General features: G+C 43.4%; 13 pseudogenes; all 13 read right to left on the bottom strand.

The window, feature by feature from the left end:
- Positions 1–297: 297 nt before the first annotated feature.
- On the bottom strand, positions 298–561 carry LOC130287445 (U2 spliceosomal RNA; annotated as a pseudogene).
- A 1,462-nt stretch (positions 562–2,023) lies between these two features.
- On the bottom strand, positions 2,024–2,287 carry LOC130287444 (U2 spliceosomal RNA; annotated as a pseudogene).
- Positions 2,288–3,750: 1,463 nt separating this feature from the next.
- LOC130287428 (U2 spliceosomal RNA) lies at positions 3,751–4,014 on the bottom strand (annotated as a pseudogene).
- Positions 4,015–5,479: 1,465 nt separating this feature from the next.
- LOC130287443 (U2 spliceosomal RNA) lies at positions 5,480–5,743 on the bottom strand (annotated as a pseudogene).
- A 1,458-nt stretch (positions 5,744–7,201) lies between these two features.
- LOC130287442 (U2 spliceosomal RNA) lies at positions 7,202–7,465 on the bottom strand (annotated as a pseudogene).
- A 1,454-nt stretch (positions 7,466–8,919) lies between these two features.
- Positions 8,920–9,183, bottom strand: LOC130287441 (U2 spliceosomal RNA; annotated as a pseudogene).
- Positions 9,184–10,657: 1,474 nt separating this feature from the next.
- On the bottom strand, positions 10,658–10,923 carry LOC130289107 (U2 spliceosomal RNA; annotated as a pseudogene).
- A 1,462-nt stretch (positions 10,924–12,385) lies between these two features.
- Positions 12,386–12,649, bottom strand: LOC130287439 (U2 spliceosomal RNA; annotated as a pseudogene).
- A 1,479-nt stretch (positions 12,650–14,128) lies between these two features.
- LOC130289094 (U2 spliceosomal RNA) lies at positions 14,129–14,394 on the bottom strand (annotated as a pseudogene).
- Positions 14,395–15,846: 1,452 nt separating this feature from the next.
- Positions 15,847–16,110, bottom strand: LOC130287438 (U2 spliceosomal RNA; annotated as a pseudogene).
- A 1,462-nt stretch (positions 16,111–17,572) lies between these two features.
- LOC130287437 (U2 spliceosomal RNA) lies at positions 17,573–17,836 on the bottom strand (annotated as a pseudogene).
- A 1,471-nt stretch (positions 17,837–19,307) lies between these two features.
- LOC130289083 (U2 spliceosomal RNA) lies at positions 19,308–19,573 on the bottom strand (annotated as a pseudogene).
- A 1,458-nt stretch (positions 19,574–21,031) lies between these two features.
- On the bottom strand, positions 21,032–21,295 carry LOC130287436 (U2 spliceosomal RNA; annotated as a pseudogene).
- Positions 21,296–21,581: the final 286 nt, after the last annotated feature.

The following is a 21,581-nucleotide window of genomic DNA, read 5'->3' as shown; positions in this document are numbered from 1 at the left end:
CACACCCTTGTGTATAGGCATGAGACCCTCATGTCATTTAACAGGATTCAGCACCACCCACAAGACAGCTACCTGTCATGTCATGTCAAACCTGCACAGGTGTGCTAGATTATTATTATTTAGTTTTATTTTATTTTTTTACACCAATCAGTGTGCAAACATGGTCATTAAAACGCTAAATGAATAGACGTTCATAAACCAGTCAGTGCAACTCATCATTTTGGTCTCCAATTCTCAAACTCAAATTCTCACCCACGGAGGATTAAATGAGAATCTTTCTTGTTTAACACTGGAATGGGGTGGTGCACTGTTCACTACCCGAAGATACTGCCACATCGGGTCAATGCATAGGGCGACAGAAGCAAGCTTCCAAATCAGCTCCCTTTCTCAAAAATCCATTTAATTTATGGTCCCCAGATAGGGAACGTATGTATCAGTATGTGCTCACAAGTCACCCAAGTGCAAGTATTCACACAAAAAAAAACGTGCCTCAGGATGCGATCTGTCGCAAGATCCTTTCTTTTTTTACACTTGATCTAAGCCAAAAGGCCTAGAGGGGATAACCGGGAAAGGGGTGGACCCAACCATGTCCCCTTCATGAGCACTCACATTACTCATAGGAATGGAAGGAAGGCTGGCAGCCAACCAGACTCCCATACACTCTCTGGGTGGGTGGCAGTCAGCCACCCATACATACATACATACAGCACAGGCTAAACCCACATCATCACTTAAAAAAAGGACAGGCGACCATTGCACTCTGATGGAGCATTTAGCAATGCAATCCATAGCCTGGCTTTGGCCTGAACACCCATCACTCCTCCTCTTGCATATAAGACAATATTTCAGATCTGCATATGAAAACAACACGCCTACCTTTGTTGCACATAGCTGCCTGCCTGTCTCTAGTTACCCCACTGGCTGTAGCTGCGTCCCTTCCGACATGGAATAACACCAACTGTAACGATAAACTGAAAATTAACAGTATAAACCTGCATCATTTTGGACTCTGGTATTTGCTGAATCCGGGTGACCTGACAATCGATGGTGGTGCCGCTGGTGATTCTGGCCTTCTTGGAATCTGTTGGGCCTATGTGTTAGCTCACACATCACTTGGGTATCCATGGTAACTACCACAACATGGTCATCTGCAGTTTACATCTAGCCCGTGGCATTGAATGGCATTTTAAAAGTGCTAAGGGTCCTGGTGCAATAATCCTCCCATGAGGATCAGCCTCAACGGCTTTGTAGATTGCACTCATGTCAGCAACTCCATATACATTTTTTTTTCTTCATGCTTCTTTCTTCATCCTTTTTTCTTTCTGTCATTCAGACTTTCATTCATTCGATCTCTCTCACTCACTTGCTTTAACTCATTTGTTCTCACTCACTCACTCACTCACTCAATCACTCACTCACTCACTCTCACTCACTCTCACTCTCTCACTCACTCGCTCACTAAGTCAGTCTCTCTCTCTCTCTCTTTTTCTTTTTATATATATTTTTTTCCGTCTTCTTCTTCTTCTTCTTCAGACCCTGTCATAGCACTAATGCCTTTCCAATACCACCAGCAGATGGAGACACTCCATTGCAACATTGGTTGTGAGCAGCAGTTTCTAAAAACAAATGCCTCATGGCGGATTTCCCATCCATCAATGGATGGTAAATTTTGTTTTTATCATTCACTGACCACAGAAACCAATGCATGGTCAAGCAACAGCAATGACACACCCTTGTGTATAGGCATGAGACCCTCATGTCATTTAACAGGATTCAGCACCACCCACAAGACAGCTACCTGTCATGTCATGTCAAACCTGCACAGGTGTGCTAGATTATTATTATTTAGTTTTATTTTATTTTTTTACACCAATCAGTGTGCAAACATGGTCATTAAAACGCTAAATGAATAGACGTTCATAAACCAGTCAGTGCAACTCATCATTTTGGTCTCCAATTCTCAAACTCAAATTCTCACCCACGGAGGATTAAATGAGAATCTTTCTTGTTTAACACTGGAATGGGGTGGTGCACTGTTCACTACCCGAAGATACTGCCACATCGGGTCAATGCATAGGGCGACAGAAGCAAGCTTCCAAATCAGCTCCCTTTCTCAAAAATCCATTTAATTTATGGTCCCCAGATAGGGAACGTATGTATCAGTATGTGCTCACAAGTCACCCAAGTGCAAGTATTCACACAAAAAAAAACGTGCCTCAGGATGCGATCTGTCGCAAGATCCTTTCTTTTTTTACACTTGATCTAAGCCAAAAGGCCTAGAGGGGATAACCGGGAAAGGGGTGGACCCAACCATGTCCCCTTCATGAGCACTCACATTACTCATAGGAATGGAAGGAAGGCTGGCAGCCAACCAGACTCCCATACACTCTCTGGGTGGGTGGCAGTCAGCCACCCATACATACATACATACAGCACAGGCTAAACCCACATCATCACTTAAAAAAAGGACAGGCGACCATTGCACTCTGATGGAGCATTTAGCAATGCAATCCATAGCCTGGCTTTTGCCTGAACCCCCATCACTCCTCCTCTTGCATATAAGACAATATTTCAGATCTGCATATGAAAACAACACGCCTACCTTTGTTGCACATAGCTGCCTGCCTGTCTCTAGTTACCCCACTGGCTGTAGCTGCGTCCCTTCCGACATGGAATAACACCAACTGTAACGATAAACTGAAAATTAACAGTATAAACCTGCATCATTTTGGACTCTGGTATTTGCTGAATCCGGGTGACCTGACAATCGATGGTGGTGCCGCTGGTGATTCTGGCCTTCTTGGAATCTGATGGGCCTATGTGTTAGCTCACACATCACTTGGGTATCCATGGTAACTACCACAACATGGTCATCTGCAGTTTACATCTAGCCCGTGGCATTGAATGGCATTTTAAAAGTGCTAAGGGTCCTGGTGCAATAATCCTCCCATGAGGATCAGCCTCAACGGCTTTGTAGATTGCACTCATGTCAGCAACTCCATATACATTTTTTTTTCTTCATGCTTCTTTCTTCATCCTTTTTTCTTTCTGTCATTCAGACTTTCATTCATTCGATCTCTCTCACTCACTTGCTTTAACTCATTTGTTCTCACTCACTCACTCACTCAATCACTCACTCACTCATTCACTCTCACTCACTCTCACTCTCTCACTCACTCGCTCACTAAGTCAGTCTCTCTCTCTCTCTCTCTTTTTCTTTTTATATATTTTTTTTCCGTCTTCTTCTTCTTCTTCTTCAGACCCTGTCATAGCACTAATGCCTTTCCAATACCACCAGCAGATGGAGACACTCCATTGCAACATTGGTTGTGAGCAGCAGTTTCTAAAAACAAATGCCTCATGGCGGATTTCCCATCCATCAATGGATGGTAAATTTTGTTTTTATCATTCACTGACCACAGAAACCAATGCATGGTCAAGCAACAGCAATGACACACCCTTGTGTATAGGCATGAGACCCTCATGTCATTTAACAGGATTCAGCACCACCCACAAGACAGCTACCTGTCATGTCATGTCAAACCTGCACAGGTGTGCTAGATTATTATTATTTAGTTTTATTTTATTTTTTTACACCAATCAGTGTGCAAACATGGTCATTAAAACGCTAAATGAATAGACGTTCATAAACCAGTCAGTGCAACTCATCATTTTAGTCTCCAATTCTCAAACTCAAATTCTCACCCACGGAGGATTAAATGAGAATCTTTCTTGTTTAACACTGGAATGGGGTGGTGCACTGTTCACTACCCGAAGATACTGCCACATCGGGTCAATGCATAGGGCGACAGAAGCAAGCTTCCAAATCAGCTCCCTTTCTCAAAAATCCATTTAATTTATGGTCCCCAGATAGGGAACATATGTATCAGTATGTGCTCACAAGTCACCCAAGTGCAAGTATTCACACAAAAAAAAACGTGCCTCAGGATGCGATCTGTCGCAAGATCCTTTCTTTTTTTACACTTGATCTAAGCCAAAAGGCCTAGAGGGGATAACCGGGAAAGGGGTGGACCCAACCATGTCCCCTTCATGAGCACTCACATTACTCATAGGAATGGAAGGAAGGCTGGCAGCCAACCAGACTCCCATACACTCTCTGGGTGGGTGGCAGTCAGCCACCCATACATACATACATACAGCACAGGCTAAACCCACATCATCACTTAAAAAAAGGACAGGCGACCATTGCACTCTGATGGAGCATTTAGCAATGCAATCCATAGCCTGGCTTTTGCCTGAACCCCCATCACTCCTCCTCTTGCATATAAGACAATATTTCAGATCTGCATATGAAAACAACACGCCTACCTTTGTTGCACATAGATGCCTGCCTGTCTCTAGTTACCCCACTGGCTGTAGCTGTGTCCCTTCCGACATGGAATAACACCAACTGTAACGATAAACTGAAAATTAACAGTATAAACCTGCATCATTTTGGACTCTGGTATTTGCTGAATCCGGGTGACCTGACAATCGATGGTGGTGCCGCTGGTGATTCTGGCCTTCTTGGAATCTGTTGGGCCTATGTGTTAGCTCACACATCACTTGGGTATCCATGGTAACTACCACAACATGGTCATCTGCAGTTTACATCTAGCCCGTGGCATTGAATGGCATTTTAAAAGTGCTAAGGGTCCTGGTGCAATAATCCTCCCATGAGGATCAGCCTCAACGGCTTTGTAGATTGCACTCATGTCAGCAACTCCATATACATTTTTTTTTCTTCATGCTTCTTTCTTCATCCTTTTTTCTTTCTGTCATTCAGACTTTCATTCATTCGATCTCTCTCACTCACTTGCTTTAACTCATTTGTTCTCACTCACTCACTCATTCACTCAATCACTCACTCACTCATTCACTCTCACTCACTCTCACTCTCTCACTCACTCGCTCACTAAGTCAGTCTCTCTCTCTCTCTCTCTTTTTCTTTTTATATATATTTTTTTCCGTCTTCTTCTTCTTCTTCAGACCCTGTCATAGCACTAATGCCTTTCCAATACCACCAGCAGATGGAGACACTCCATTGCAACATTGGTTGTGAGCAGCAGTTTCTAAAAACAAATGCCTCATGGCGGATTTCCCATCCATCAATGGATGGTAAATTTTGTTTTTATCATTCACTGACCACAGAAACCAATGCATGGTCAAGCAACAGCAATGACACACCCTTGTGTATAGGCATGAGACCCTCATGTCATTTAACAGGATTCAGCACCACCCACAAGACAGCTACCTGTCATGTCATGTCAAACCTGCACAGGTGTGCTAGATTATTATTATTTAGTTTTATTTTATTTTTTTACACCAATCAGTGTGCAAACATGGTCATTAAAACGCTAAATGAATAGACGTTCATAAACCAGTCAGTGCAACTCATCATTTTGGTCTCCAATTCTCAAACTCAAATTCTCACCCACGGAGGATTAAATGAGAATCTTTCTTGTTTAACACTGGAATGGGGTGGTGCACTGTTCACTACCCGAAGATACTGCCACATCGGGTCAATGCATAGGGCGACAGAAGCAAGCTTCCAAATCAGCTCCCTTTCTCAAAAATCCATTTAATTTATGGTCCCCAGATAGGGAACGTATGTATCAGTATGTGCTCACAAGTCACCCAAGTGCAAGTATTCACACAAAAAAAAACGTGCCTCAGGATGCGATCTGTCGCAAGATCCTTTCTTTTTTTACACTTGATCTAAGCCAAAAGGCCTAGAGGGGATAACCGGGAAATGGGTGGACCCAACCATGTCCCCTTCATGAGCACTCACATTACTCATAGGAATGGAAGGAAGGCTGGCAGCCAACCAGACTCCCATACACTCTCTGGGTGGGTGGCAGTCAGCCACCCATACATACATACAGCACAGGCTAAACCCACATCATCACTTAAAAAAAGGACAGGCGACCATTGCACTCTGATGGAGCATTTAGCAATGCAATCCATAGCCTGGCTTTTGCCTGAACCCCCATCACTCCTCCTCTTGCATATAAGACAATATTTCAGATCTGCATATGAAAACAACACGCCTACCTTTGTTGCACATAGCTGCCTGCCTGTCTCTAGTTACCCCACTGGCTGTAGCTGCGTCCCTTCCGACATGGAATAACACCAACTGTAACGATAAACTGAAAATTAACAGTATAAACCTGCATCATTTTGGACTCTGGTATTTGCTGAATCCGGGTGACCTGACAATCGATGGTGGTGCCGCTGGTGATTCTGGCCTTCTTGGAATCTGTTGGGCCTATGTGTTAGCTCACACATCACTTGGGTATCCATGGTAACTACCACAACATGGTCATCTGCAGTTTACATCTAGCCCGTGGCATTGAATGGCATTTTAAAAGTGCTAAGGGTCCTGGTGCAATAATCCTCCCATGAGGATCAGCCTCAACGGCTTTGTAGATTGCACTCATGTCAGCAACTCCATATACATTTTTTTTTCTTCATGCTTCTTTCTTCATCCTTTTTTCTTTCTGTCATTCAGACTTTCATTCATTCGATCTCTCTCACTCACTTGCTTTAACTCATTTGTTCTCACTCACTCACTCACTCAATCACTCACTCACTCATTCACTCTCACTCACTCTCACTCTCTCACTCACTTGCTCACTAAGTCAGTCTCTCTCTCTCTCTCTTTTTCTTTTTATATATATTTTTTTCCGTCTTCTTCTTCTTCTTCTTCAGACCCTGTCATAGCACTAATGCCTTTCCAATACCACCAGCAGATGGAGACACTCCATTGCAACATTGGTTGTGAGCAGCAGTTTCTAAAAACAAATGCCTCATGGCGGATTTCCCATCCATCAATGGATGGTAAATTTTGTTTTTATCATTCACTGACCACAGAAAACAATGCATGGTCAAGCAACAGCAATGACACACCCTTGTGTATAGGCATGAGACCCTCATGTCATTTAACAGGATTCAGCACCACCCACAAGACAGCTACCTGTCATGTCATGTCAAACCTGCACAGGTGTGCTAGATTATTATTATTTAGTTTTATTTTATTTTTTTACACCAATCAGTGTGCAAACATGGTCATTAAAACGCTAAATGAATAGACGTTCATAAACCAGTCAGTGCAACTCATCATTTTGGTCTCCAATTCTCAAACTCAAATTCTCACCCACGGAGGATTAAATGAGAATCTTTCTTGTTTAACACTGGAATGGGGTGGTGCACTGTTCACTACCCGAAGATACTGCCACATCGGGTCAATGCATAGGGCGACAGAAGCAAGCTTCCAAATCAGCTCCCTTTCTCAAAAATCCATTTAATTTATGGTCCCCAGATAGGGAACGTATGTATCAGTATGTGCTCACAAGTCACCCAAGTGCAAGTATTCACACAAAAAAAAACGTGCCTCAGGATGCGATCTGTCGCAAGATCCTTTCTTTTTTTACACTTGATCTAAGCCAAAAGGCCTAGAGGGGATAACCGGGAAAGGGGTGGACCCAACCATGTCCCCTTCATGAGCACTCACATTACTCATAGGAATGGAAGGAAGGCTGGCAGCCAACCAGACTCCCATACACTCTCTGGGTGGGTGGCAGTCAGCCACCCATACATACATACATACAGCACAGGCTAAACCCACATCATCACTTAAAAAAAGGACAGGCGACCATTGCACTCTGATGGAGCATTTAGCAATGCAATCCATAGCCTGGCTTTTGCCTGAACCCCCATCACTCCTCCTCTTGCATATAAGACAATATTTCAGATCTGCATATGAAAACAACACGCCTACCTTTGTTGCACATAGCTGCCTGCCTGTCTCTAGTTACCCCACTGGCTGTAGCTGCGTCCCTTCCGACATGGAATAACACCAACTGTAACGATAAACTGAAAATTAACAGTATAAACCTGCATCATTTTGGACTCTGGTATTTGCTGAATCCGGGTGACCTGACAATCGATGGTGGTGCCGCTGGTGATTCTGGCCTTCATGGAATCTGTTGGGCCTATGTGTTAGCTCACACATCACTTGGGTATCCATGGTAACTACCACAACATGGTCATCTGCAGTTTACATCTAGCCCGTGGCATTGAATGGCATTTTAAAAGTGCTAAGGGTCCTGGTGCAATAATCCTCCCATGAGGATCAGCCTCAACGGCTTTGTAGATTGCACTCATGTCAGCAACTCCATATACATTTTTTTTTCTTCATGCTTCTTTCTTCATCCTTTTTTCTTTCTGTCATTCAGACTTTCATTCATTCGATCTCTCTCACTCACTTGCTTTAACTCATTTGTTCTCACTCACTCACTCACTCAATCACTCACTCACTCATTCACTCTCACTCACTCACTCACTCGCTCACTAAGTCAGTCTCTCTCTCTCTCTCTCTTTTTCTTTTTATATATATTTTTTTCCGTCTTCTTCTTCTTCTTCTTCAGACCCTGTCATAGCACTAATGCCTTTCCAATACCACCAGCAGATGGAGACACTCCATTGCAACATTGGTTGTGAGCAGCAGTTTCTAAAAACAAATGCCTCATGGCGGATTTCCCATCCATCAATGGATGGTAAATTTTGTTTTTATCATTCACTGACCACAGAAACCAATGCATGGTCAAGCAACAGCAATGACACACCCTTGTGTATAGGCATGAGACCCTCATGTCATTTAACAGGATTCAGCACCACCCACAAGACAGCTACCTGTCATGTCATGTCAAACCTGCACAGGTGTGCTAGATTATTATTATTTAGTTTTATTTTATTTTTTTACACCAATCAGTGTGCAAACATGGTCATTAAAACGCTAAATGAATAGACGTTCATAAACCAGTCAGTGCAACTCATCATTTTGGTCTCCAATTCTCAAACTCAAATTCTCACCCACGGAGGATTAAATGAGAATCTTTCTTGTTTAACACTGGAATGGGGTGGTGCACTGTTCACTACCCGAAGATACTGCCACATCGGGTCAATGCATAGGGCGACAGAAGCAAGCTTCCAAATCAGCTCCCTTTCTCAAAAATCCATTTAATTTATGGTCCCCAGATAGGGAACGTATGTATCAGTATGTGCTCACAAGTCACCCAAGTGCAAGTATTCACACAAAAAAAAACGTGCCTCAGGATGCGATCTGTCGCAAGATCCTTTCTTTTTTTACACTTGATCTAAGCCAAAAGGCCTAGAGGGGATAACCGGGAAAGGGGTGGACCCAACCATGTCCCCTTCATGAGCACTCACATTACTCATAGGAATGGAAGGAAGGCTGGCAGCCAACCAGACTCCCATACACTCTCTGGGTGGGTGGCAGTCAGCCACCCATACATACATACATACAGCACAGGCTAAACCCACATCATCACTTAAAAAAAGGACAGGCGACCATTGCACTCTGATGGAGCATTTAGCAATGCAATCCATAGCCTGGCTTTTGCCTGAACCCCCATCACTCCTCCTCTTGCATATAAGACAATATTTCAGATCTGCATATGAAAACAACACGCCTACCTTTGTTGCACATAGCTGCCTGCCTGTCTCTAGTTACCCCACTGGCTGTAGCTGCGTCCCTTCCGACATGGAATAACACCAACTGTAACGATAAACTGAAAATTAACAGTATAAACCTGCATCATTTTGGACTCTGGTATTTGCTGAATCCGGGTGACCTGACAATCGATGGTGGTGCCGCTGGTGATTCTGGCCTTCTTGGAATCTGTTGGGCCTATGTGTTAGCTCACACATCACTTGGGTATCCATGGTAACTACCACAACATGGTCATCTGCAGTTTACATCTAGCCCGTGGCATTGAATGGCATTTTAAAAGTGCTAAGGGTCCTGGTGCAATAATCCTCCCATGAGGATCAGCCTCAACGGCTTTGTAGATTGCACTCATGTCAGCAACTCCATATACATTTTTTTTTCTTCATGCTTCTTTCTTCATCCTTTTTTCTTTCTGTCATTCAGACTTTCATTCATTCGATCTCTCTCACTCACTTGCTTTAACTCATTTGTTCTCACTCACTCACTCAATCACTCACTCACTCATTCACTCTCACTCACTCTCACTCTCTCACTCACTCGCTCACTAAGTCAGTCTCTCTCTCTCTCTCTCTCTTTTTCTTTTTATATATATTTTTTTCCGTCTTCTTCTTCTTCTTCTTCTTCTTCTTCTTCAGACCCTGTCATAGCACTAATGCCTTTCCAATACTACCAGCAGATGGAGACACTCCATTGCAACATTGGTTGTGAGCAGCAGTTTCTAAAAACAAATGCCTCATGGCGGATTTCCCATCCATCAATGGATGGTAAATTTTGTTTTTATCATTCACTGACCACAGAAACCAATGCATGGTCAAGCAACAGCAATGACACACCCTTGTGTATAGGCATGAGACCCTCATGTCATTTAACAGGATTCAGCACCACCCACAAGACAGCTACCTGTCATGTCATGTCAAACCTGCACAGGTGTGCTAGATTATTATTATTTAGTTTTATTTTATTTTTTTACACCAATCAGTGTGCAAACATGGTCATTAAAACGCTAAATGAATAGACGTTCATAAACCAGTCAGTGCAACTCATCATTTTGGTCTCCAATTCTCAAACTCAAATTCTCACCCACGGAGGATTAAATGAGAATCTTTCTTGTTTAACACTGGAATGGGGTGGTGCACTGTTCACTACCCGAAGATACTGCCACATCGGGTCAATGCATAGGGGGCGACAGAAGCAAGCTTCCAAATCAGCTCCCTTTCTCAAAAATCCATTTAATTTATGGTCCCCAGATAGGGAACGTATGTATCAGTATGTGCTCACAAGTCACCCAAGTGCAAGTATTCACACAAAAAAAAACGTGCCTCAGGATGCGATCTGTCGCAAGATCCTTTCTTTTTTTACACTTGATCTAAGCCAAAAGGCCTAGAGGGGATAACCGGGAAAGGGGTGGACCCAACCATGTCCCCTTCATGAGCACTCACATTACTCATAGGAATGGAAGGAAGGCTGGCAGCCAACCAGCCTCCCATACACTTTCTGGGTGGGTGGCAGTCAGCCACCCATACATACATACAGCACAGGCTAAACCCACATCATCACTTAAAAAAAGGACAGGCGACCATTGCACTCTGATGGAGCATTTAGCAATGCAATCCATAGCCTGGCTTTTGCCTGAACCCCCATCACTCCTCCTCTTGCATATAAGACAATATTTCAGATCTGCATATGAAAACAACACGCCTACCTTTGTTGCACATAGCTGCCTGCCTGTCTCTAGTTACCCCACTGGCTGTAGCTGCGTCCCTTCCGACATGGAATAACACCAACTGTAACGATAAACTGAAAATTAACAGTATAAACCTGCATCATTTTGGACTCTGGTATTTGCTGAATCCGGGTGACCTGACAATCGATGGTGGTGCCGCTGGTGATTCTGGCCTTCTTGGAATCTGTTGGGCCTATGTGTTAGCTCACACATCACTTGGGTATCCATGGTAACTACCACAACATGGTCATCTGCAGTTTACATCTAGCCCGTGGCATTGAATGGCATTTTAAAAGTGCTAAGGGTCCTGGTGCAATAATCCTCCCATGAGGATCAGCCTCAACGGCTTTGTAGATTGCACTCATGTCAGCAACTCCATATACATTTTTTTTTCTTCATGCTTCTTTCTTCATCCTTTTTTCTTTCTGTCATTCAGACTTTCATTCATTCGATCTCTCTCACTCACTTGCTTTAACTCATTTGTTCTCACTCACTCACTCACTCACTCAATCACTCACTCACTCATTCACTCTCACTCACTCTCACTCTCTCACTCACTCGCTCACTAAGTCAGTCTCTCTCTCTCTCTCTTTTTCTTTTTATATATATTTTTTTCCGTCTTCTTCTTCTTCTTCTTCAGACCCTGTCATAGCACTAATGCCTTTCCAATACCACCAGCAGATGGAGACACTCCATTGCAACATTGGTTGTGAGCAGCAGTTTCTAAAAACAAATGCCTCATGGCGGATTTCCCATCCATCAATGGATGGTAAATTTTGTTTTTATCATTCACTGACCACAGAAACCAATGCATGGTCAAGCAACAGCAATGACACACCCTTGTGTATAGGCATGAGACCCTCATGTCATTTAACAGGATTCAGCACCACCCACAAGACAGCTACCTGTCATGTCATGTCAAACCTGCACAGGTGTGCTAGATTATTATTATTTAGTTTTATTTTATTTTTTTACACCAATCAGTGTGCAAACATGGTCATTAAAACGCTAAATGAATAGACGTTCATAAACCAGTCAGTGCAACTCATCATTTTGGTCTCCAATTCTCAAACTCAAATTCTCACCCACGGAGGATTAAATGAGAATCTTTCTTGTTTAACACTGGAATGGGGTGGTGCACTGTTCACTACCCGAAGATACTGCCACATCGGGTCAATGCATAGGGCGACAGAAGCAAGCTTCCAAATCAGCTCCCTTTCTCAAAAATCCATTTAATTTATGGTCCCCAGATAGGGAACGTATGTATCAGTATGTGCTCACAAGTCACCCAAGTGCAAGTATTCACACAAAAAAAAACGTGCCTCAGGATGCGATCTGTCGCAAGATCCTTTCTTTTTTTACACTTGATCTAAGCCAAAAGGCCTAGAGGGGATAACCGGGAAAGGGGTGGACCCAACCATGTCCCCTTCATGAGCACTCACATTACTCATAGGAATGGAAGGAAGGCTGGCAGCCAACCAGACTCCCATACACTCTCTGGGTGGGTGGCAGTCAGCCACCCATACATACATACATACAGCACAGGCTAAACCCACATCATCACTTAAAAAAAGGACAGGCGACCATTGCACTCTGATGGAGCATTTAGCAATGCAATCCATAGCCTGGCTTTTGCCTGAACCCCCATCAATCCTCCTCTTGCATATAAGACAATATTTCAGATCTGCATATGAAAACAACACGCCTACCTTTGTTGCACATAGCTGCCTGCCTGTCTCTAGTTACCCCACTGGCTGTAGCTGTGTCCCTTCCGACATGGAATAACACCAACTGTAACGATAAACTGAAAATTAACAGTATAAACCTGCATCATTTTGGACTCTGGTATTTGCTGAATCCGGGTGACCTGACAATCGATGGTGGTGCCGCTGGTGATTCTGGCCTTCTTGGAATCTGTTGGGCCTATGTGTTAGCTCACACATCACTTGGGTATCCATGGTAACTACCACAACATGGTCATCTGCAGTTTACATCTAGCCCGTGGCATTGAATGGCATTTTAAAAGTGCTAAGGGTCCTGGTGCAATAATCCTCCCATGAGGATCAGCCTCAACGGCTTTGTAGATTGCACTCATGTCAGCAACTCCATATACATTTTTTTTTCTTCATGCTTCTTTCTTCATCCTTTTTTCTTTCTGTCATTCAGACTTTCATTCATTCGATCTCTCTCACTCACTTGCTTTCACTCATTTGTTCTCACTCACTCACTCACTCAATCACTCACTCACTCATTCACTCTCACTCACTCTCACTCTCTCACTCACTCGCTCACTAAGTCAGTCTCTCTCTCTCTCTCTCTTTTTCTTTTTATATATATTTTTTTCCGTCTTCTTCTTCTTCTTCTTCTTCTTCTTCTTCTTCAGACCCTGTCATAGCACTAATGCCTTTCCAATACCACCAGCAGATGGAGACACTCCATTGCAACATTGGTTGTGAGCAGCAGTTTCTAAAAACAAATGCCTCATGGCGGATTTCCCATCCATCAATGGATGGTAAATTTTGTTTTTATCATTCACTGACCACAGAAACCAATGCATGGTCAAGCAACAGCAATGACACACCCTTGTGTATAGGCATGAGACCCTCATGTCATTTAACAGGATTCAGCACCACCCACAAGACAGCTACCTGTCATGTCATGTCAAACCTGCACAGGTGTGCTAGATTATTATTATTTAGTTTTATTTTATTTTTTTACACCAATCAGTGTGCAAACATGGTCATTAAAACGCTAAATGAATAGACGTTCATAAACCAGTCAGTGCAACTCATCATTTTGGTCTCCAATTCTCAAACTCAAATTCTCACCCACGGAGGATTAAATGAGAATCTTTCTTGTTTAACACTGGAATGGGGTGGTGCACTGTTCACTACCCGAAGATACTGCCACATCGGGTCAATGCATAGGGGGCGACAGAAGCAAGCTTCCAAATCAGCTCCCTTTCTCAAAAATCCATTTAATTTATGGTCCCCAGATAGGGAACGTATGTATCAGTATGTGCTCACAAGTCACCCAAGTGCAAGTATTCACACAAAAAAAAACGTGCCTCAGGATGCGATCTGTCGCAAGATCCTTTCTTTTTTTACACTTGATCTAAGCCAAAAGGCCTAGAGGGGATAACCGGGAAAGGGGTGGACCCAACCATGTCCCCTTCATGAGCACTCACATTACTCATAGGAATGGAAGGAAGGCTGGCAGCCAACCAGACTCCCATACACTTTCTGGGTGGGTGGCAGTCAGCCACCCATACATACAGCACAGGCTAAACCCACATCATCACTTAAAAAAAGGACAGGCGACCATTGCACTCTGATGGAGCATTTAGCAATGCAATCCATAGCCTGGCTTTTGCCTGAACCCCCATCACTCCTCCTCTTGCATATAAGACAATATTTCAGATCTGCATATGAAAACAACACGCCTACCTTTGTTGCACATAGCTGCCTGCCTGTCTCTAGTTACCCCACTGGCTGTAGCTGCGTCCCTTCCGACATGGAATAACACCAACTGTAACGATAAACTGAAAATTAACAGTATAAACCTGCATCATTTTGGACTCTGGTATTTGCTGAATCCGGGTGACCTGACAATCGATGGTGGTGCCGCTGGTGATTCTGGCCTTCTTGGAATCTGTTGGGCCTATGTGTTAGCTCACACATCACTTGGGTATCCATGGTAACTACCACAACATGGTCATCTGCAGTTTACATCTAGCCCGTGGCATTGAATGGCATTTTAAAAGTGCTAAGGGTCCTGGTGCAATAATCCTCCCATGAGGATCAGCCTCAACGGCTTTGTAGATTGCACTCATGTCAGCAACTCCATATACATTTTTTTTTCTTCATGCTTCTTTCTTCATCCTTTTTTCTTTCTGTCATTCAGACTTTCATTCATTCGATCTCTCTCACTCACTTGCTTTAACTCATTTGTTCTCACTCACTCACTCACTCACTCAATCACTCACTCACTCATTCACTCTCACTCACTCTCACTCTCTCACTCACTCGCTCACTAAGTCAGTCTCTCTCTCTCTCTCTTTTTCTTTTTATATATATTTTTTTCCGTCTTCTTCTTCTTCAGACCCTGTCATAGCACTAATGCCTTTCCAATACCACCAGCAGATGGAGACACTCCATTGCAACATTGGTTGTGAGCAGCAGTTTCTAAAAACAAATGCCTCATGGCGGATTTCCCATCCATCAATGGATGGTAAATTTTGTTTTTATCATTCACTGACCACAGAAACCAATGCATGGTCAAGCAACAGCAATGACACACCCTTGTGTATAGGCATGAGACCCTCATGTCATTTAACAGGATTCAGCACCACCCACAAGACAGCTACCTGTCATGTCATGTCAAACCTGCACAGGTGTGCTAGATTATTATTATTTAGTTTTATTTTATTTTTTTACACCAATCAGTGTGCAAACATGGTCATTAAAACGCTAAATGAATAGACGTTCATAAACCAGTCAGTGCAACTCATCATTTTGGTCTCCAATTCTCAAACTCAAATTCTCACCCACGGAGGATTAAATGAGAATCTTTCTTGTTTAACACTGGAATGGGGTGGTGCACTGTTCACTACCCGAAGATACTGCCACATCGGGTCAATGCATAGGGCGACAGAAGCAAGCTTCCAAATCAGCTCCCTTTCTCAAAAATCCATTTAATTTATGGTCCCCAGATAGGGAACGTATGTATCAGTATGTGCTCACAAGTCACCCAAGTGCAAGTATTCACACAAAAAAAAACGTGCCTCAGGATGCGATCTGTCGCAAGATCCTTTCTTTTTTTACACTTGATCTAAGCCAAAAGGCCTAGAGGGGATAACCGGGAAAGGGGTGGACCCAACCATGTCCCCTTCATGAGCACTCACATTACTCATAGGAATGGAAGGAAGGCTGGCAGCCAACCAGACTCCCATACACTCTCTGGGTGGGTGGCAGTCAGCCACCCATACATACATACATACAGCACAGGCTAAACCCACATCATCACTTAAAAAAAGGACAGGCGACCATTGCACTCTGATGGAGCATTTAGCAATGCAATCCATAGCCTGGCTTTTGCCTGAACCCCCATCAATCCTCCTCTTGCATATAAGACAATATTTCAGATCTGCATATGAAAACAACACGCCTACCTTTGTTGCACATAGCTGCCTGCCTGTCTCTAGTTACCCCACTGGCTGTAGCTGCGTCCCTTCCGACATGGAATAACACCAACTGTAACGATAAACTGAAAATTAACAGTATAAACCTGCATCATTTTGGACTCTGGTATTTGCTGAATCCGGGTGACCTGACAATCGATGGTGGTGCCGCTGGTGATTCTGGCCTTCTTGGAATCTGTTGGGCCTATGTGTTAGCTCACACATCACTTGGGTATCCATGGTAACTACCACAACATGGTCATCTGCAGTTTACATCTAGCCCGTGGCATTGAATGGCATTTTAAAAGTGCTAAGGGTCCTGGTGCAATAATCCTCCCATGAGGATCAGCCTCAACGGCTTTGTAGATTGCACTCATGTCAGCAACTCCATATACATTTTTTTTTCTTCATGCTTCTTTCTTCATCCTTTTTTCTTTCTGTCATTCAGACTTTCATTCATTCGATCTCTCTCACTCACTTGCTTTAACTCATTTGTTCTCACTCACTCACTCACTCAATCACTCATTCACTCACTCATTCACTCTCACTCACTCTCACTCTCTCACTCACTCGCTCACTAAGTCAGTCTCTCTCTCTCTTTTTCTTTTTATATATATTTTTTTCCGTCTTCTTCTTCTTCTTCTTCAGACCCTGTCATAGCACTAATGCCTTTCCAATACCACCAGCAGATGGAGACACTCCATTGCAACATTGGTTGTGAGCAGCAGTTTCTAAAAACAAATGCCTCATGGCGGATTTCCCATCCATCAATGGATGGTAAATTTTGTTTTTATCATTCACTGACCACAGAAACCAATGCATGGTCAAGCAACAGCAATGACACACCCTTGTGTATAGGCATGAGACCCTCATGTCATTTAACAGGATTCAGCACCACCCACAAGACAGCTACCTGTCATGTCATGTCAAACCTGCACAGGTGTGCTAGATTATTATTATTTAGTTTTATTTTATTTTTTTACACCAATCAGTGTGCAAACATGGTCATTAAAACGCTAAATGAATAGACGTTCATAAACCAGTCAGTGCAACTCATCATTTTGGTCTCCAATTCTCAAACTCAAATTCTCACCCACGGAGGATTAAATGAGAATCTTTCTTGTTTAACACTGGAATGGGGTGGTGCACTGTTCACTACCCGAAGATACTGCCACATCGGGTCAATGCATAGGGCGACAGAAGCAAGCTTCCAAATCAGCTCCCTTTCTCAAAAATCCATTTAATTTATGGTCCCCAGATAGGGAACGTATGTATCAGTATGTGCTCACAAGTCACCCAAGTGCAAGTATTCACACAAAAAAAAACGTGCCTCAGGATGCGATCTGTCGCAAGATCCTTTCTTTTTTTACACTTGATCTAAGCCAAAAGGCCTAGAGGGGATAACCGGGAAAGGGGTGGACCCAACCATGTCCCCTTCATGAGCACTCACATTACTCATAGGAATGGAAGGAAGGCTGGCAGCCAACCAGACTCCCATACACTCTCTGGGTGGGTGGCAGTCAGCCACCCATACATACATACATACAGCACAGGCTAAACCCACATCATCACTTAAAAAAAGGACAGGCGACCATTGCACTCTGATGGAGCATTTAGCAATGCAATCCATAGCCTGGCTTTTGCCTGAACCCCCATCACTCCTCCTCTTGCATATAAGACAATATTTCAGATCTGCATATGAAAACAACACGCCTACCTTTGTTGCACATAGCTGCCTGCCTGTCTCTAGTTACCCCACTGGCTGTAGCTGCGTCCCTTCCGACATGGAATAACACCAACTGTAACGATAAACTGAAAATTAACAGTATAAACCTGCATCATTTTGGACTCTGGTATTTGCTGAATCCGGGTGACCTGACAATCGATGGTGGTGCCGCTGGTGATTCTGGCCTTCTTGGAATCTGTTGGGCCTATGTGTTAGCTCACACATCACTTGGGTATCCATGGTAACTACCACAACATGGTCATCTGCAGTTTACATCTAGCCCGTGGCATTGAATGGCATTTTAAAAGTGCTAAGGGTCCTGGTGCAATAATCCTCCCATGAGGATCAGCCTCAACGGCTTTGTAGATTGCACTCATGTCAGCAACTCCATATACATTTTTTTTTCTTCATGCTTCTTTCTTCATCCTTTTTTCTTTCTGTCATTCAGACTTTCATTCATTCGATCTCTCTCACTCACTTGCTTTAACTCATTTGTTCTCACTCACTCACTCACTCACTCAATCACTCACTCACTCATTCACTCTCACTCACTCTCACTCTCTCACTCACTCGCTCACTAAGTCAGTCTCTCTCTCTCTTTTTCTTTTTATATATATTTTTTTCCGTCTTCTTCTTCTTCTTCTTCTTCTTCTTCAGACCCTGTCATAGCACTAATGCCTTTCCAATACCACCAGCAGATGGAGACACTCCATTGCAACATTGGTTGTGAGCAGCAGTTTCTAAAAACAAATGCCTCATGGCGGATTTCCCATCCATCAATGGATGGTAAATTTTGTTTTTATCATTCACTGACCACAGAAACCAATGCATGGTCAAGCAACAGCAATGACACACCCTTGTGTATAGGCATGAGACCCTCATGTCATTTAACAGGATTCAGCACCACCCACAAGACAGCTACCTGTCATGTCATGTCAAACCTGCACAGGTGTGCTAGATTATTATTATTTAGTTTTATTTTATTTTTTTACACCAATCAGTGTGCAAACATGGTCATTAAAACGCTAAATGAATAGACGTTCATAAACCAGTCAGTGCAACTCATCATTTTGGTCTCCAATTCTCAAACTCAAATTCTCACCCACGGAGGATTAAATGAGAATCTTTCTTGTTTAACACTGGAATGGGGTGGTGCACTGTTCACTACCCGAAGATACTGCCACATCGGGTCAATGCATAGGGGGCGACAGAAGCAAGCTTCCAAATCAGCTCCCTTTCTCAAAAATCCATTTAATTTATGGTCCCCAGATAGGGAACGTATGTATCAGTATGTGCTCACAAGTCACCCAAGTGCAAGTATTCACACAAAAAAAAACGTGCCTCAGGATGCGATCTGTCGCAAGATCCTTTCTTTTTTTACACTTGATCTAAGCCAAAAGGCCTAGAGGGGATAACCGGGAAAGGGGTGGACCCAACCATGTCCCCTTCATGAGCACTCACATTACTCATAGGAATGGAAGGAAGGCTGGCAGCCAACCAGACTCCCATACACTTTCTGGGTGGGTGGCAGTCAGCCACCCATACATACAGCACAGGCTAAACCCACATCATCACTTAAAAAAAGGACAGGCGACCATTGCACTCTGATGGAGCATTTAGCAATGCAATCCATAGCCTGGCTTTTGCCTGAACCCCCATCACTCCTCCTCTTGCATATAAGACAATATTTCAGATCTGCATATGAAAACAACACGCCTACCTTTGTTGCACATAGCTGCCTGCCTGTCTCTAGTTACCCCACTGGCTGTAGCTGCGTCCCTTCCGACATGGAATAACACCAACTGTAACGATAAACTGAAAATTAACAGTATAAACCTGCATCATTTTGGACTCTGGTATTTGCTGAATCCGGGTGACCTGACAATCGATGGTGGTGCCGCTGGTGATTCTGGCCTTCTTGGAATCTGTTGGGCCTATGTGTTAGCTCACACATCACTTGGGTATCCATGGTAACTACCACAACATGGTCATCTGCAGTTTACATCTAGCCCGTGGCATTGAATGGCATTTTAAAAGTGCTAAGGGTCCTGGTGCAATAATCCTCCCATGAGGATCAGCCTCAACGGCTTTGTAGATTGCACTCATGTCAGCAACTCCATATACATTTTTTTTTCTTCATGCTTCTTTCTTCATCCTTTTTTCTTTCTGTCATTCAGACTTTCATTCATTCGATCTCTCTCACTCACTTGCTTTAACTCATTTGTTCTCACTCACTCACTCACTCACTCAATCACTCACTCACTCATTCACTCTCACTCACTCTCACTCTCTCACTCACTCGCTCACTAAGTCAGTCTCTCTCTCTCTCTCTTTTTCTTTTTATATATATTTTTTTCCGTCTTCTTCTTCTTCTTCTTCAGACCCTGTCATAGCACTAATGCCTTTCCAATACCACCAGCAGATGGAGACACTCCATTGCAACATTGGTTGTGAGCAGCAGTTTCTAAAAACAAATGCCTCATGGCGGATTTCCCATCCATCAATGGATGGTAAATTTTGTTTTTATCATTCACTGACCACAGAAACCAATGCATGGTCAAGCAACAGCAATGACACACCCTTGTGTATAGGCATGAGACCCTCATGTCATTTAACAGGATTCAGCACCACCCACAAGACAGCTACCTGTCATGTCATGTCAAACCTGCACAGGTGTGCTAGATTATTATTATTTAGTTTTATTTTATTTTTTTACACCAATCAGTGTGCAAACATGGTCATTAAAACGCTAAATGAATAGACGTTCATAAACCAGTCAGTGCAACTCATCATTTTGGTCTCCAATTCTCAAACTCAAATTCTCACCCACGGAGGATTAAATGAGAATCTTTCTTGTTTAACACTGGAATGGGGTGGTGCACTGTTCACTACCCGAAGATACTGCCACATCGGGTCAATGCATAGGGCGACAGAAGCAAGCTTCCAAATCAGCTCCCTTTCTCAAAAATCCATTTAATTTATGGTCCCCAGATAGGGAACGTATGTATCAGTATGTGCTCACAAGTCACCCAAGTGCAAGTATTCACACAAAAAAAAACGTGCCTCAGGATGCGATCTGTCGCAAGATCCTTTCTTTTTTTACACTTGATCTAAGCCAAAAGGCCTAGAGGGGATAACCGGGAAAGGGGTGGACCCAACCATGTCCCCTTCATGAGCACTCACATTACTCATAGGAATGGAAGGAAGGCTGGCAGCCAACCAGACTCCCATACACTCTCTGGGTGGGTGGCAGTCAGCCACCCATACATACATACATACAGCACAGGCTAAACCCACATCATCACTTAAAAAAGGACAGGCGACCATTGCACTCTGATGGAGCATTTAGCAATGCAATCCATAGCCTGGCTTTTGCCTGAACCCCCATCAATCCTCCTCTTGCATATAAGACAATATTTCA

The sequence above is a fragment of the Hyla sarda genome, chromosome 8 (genome assembly GCF_029499605.1).
Source record: "Hyla sarda isolate aHylSar1 chromosome 8, aHylSar1.hap1, whole genome shotgun sequence".
Classification (NCBI taxonomy): Eukaryota; Metazoa; Chordata; class Amphibia; order Anura; family Hylidae; genus Hyla; species Hyla sarda.
The sequence above is the reverse complement of the archived record's forward strand: the minus strand, read 5'-3'. Positions and strand labels throughout refer to the sequence as shown.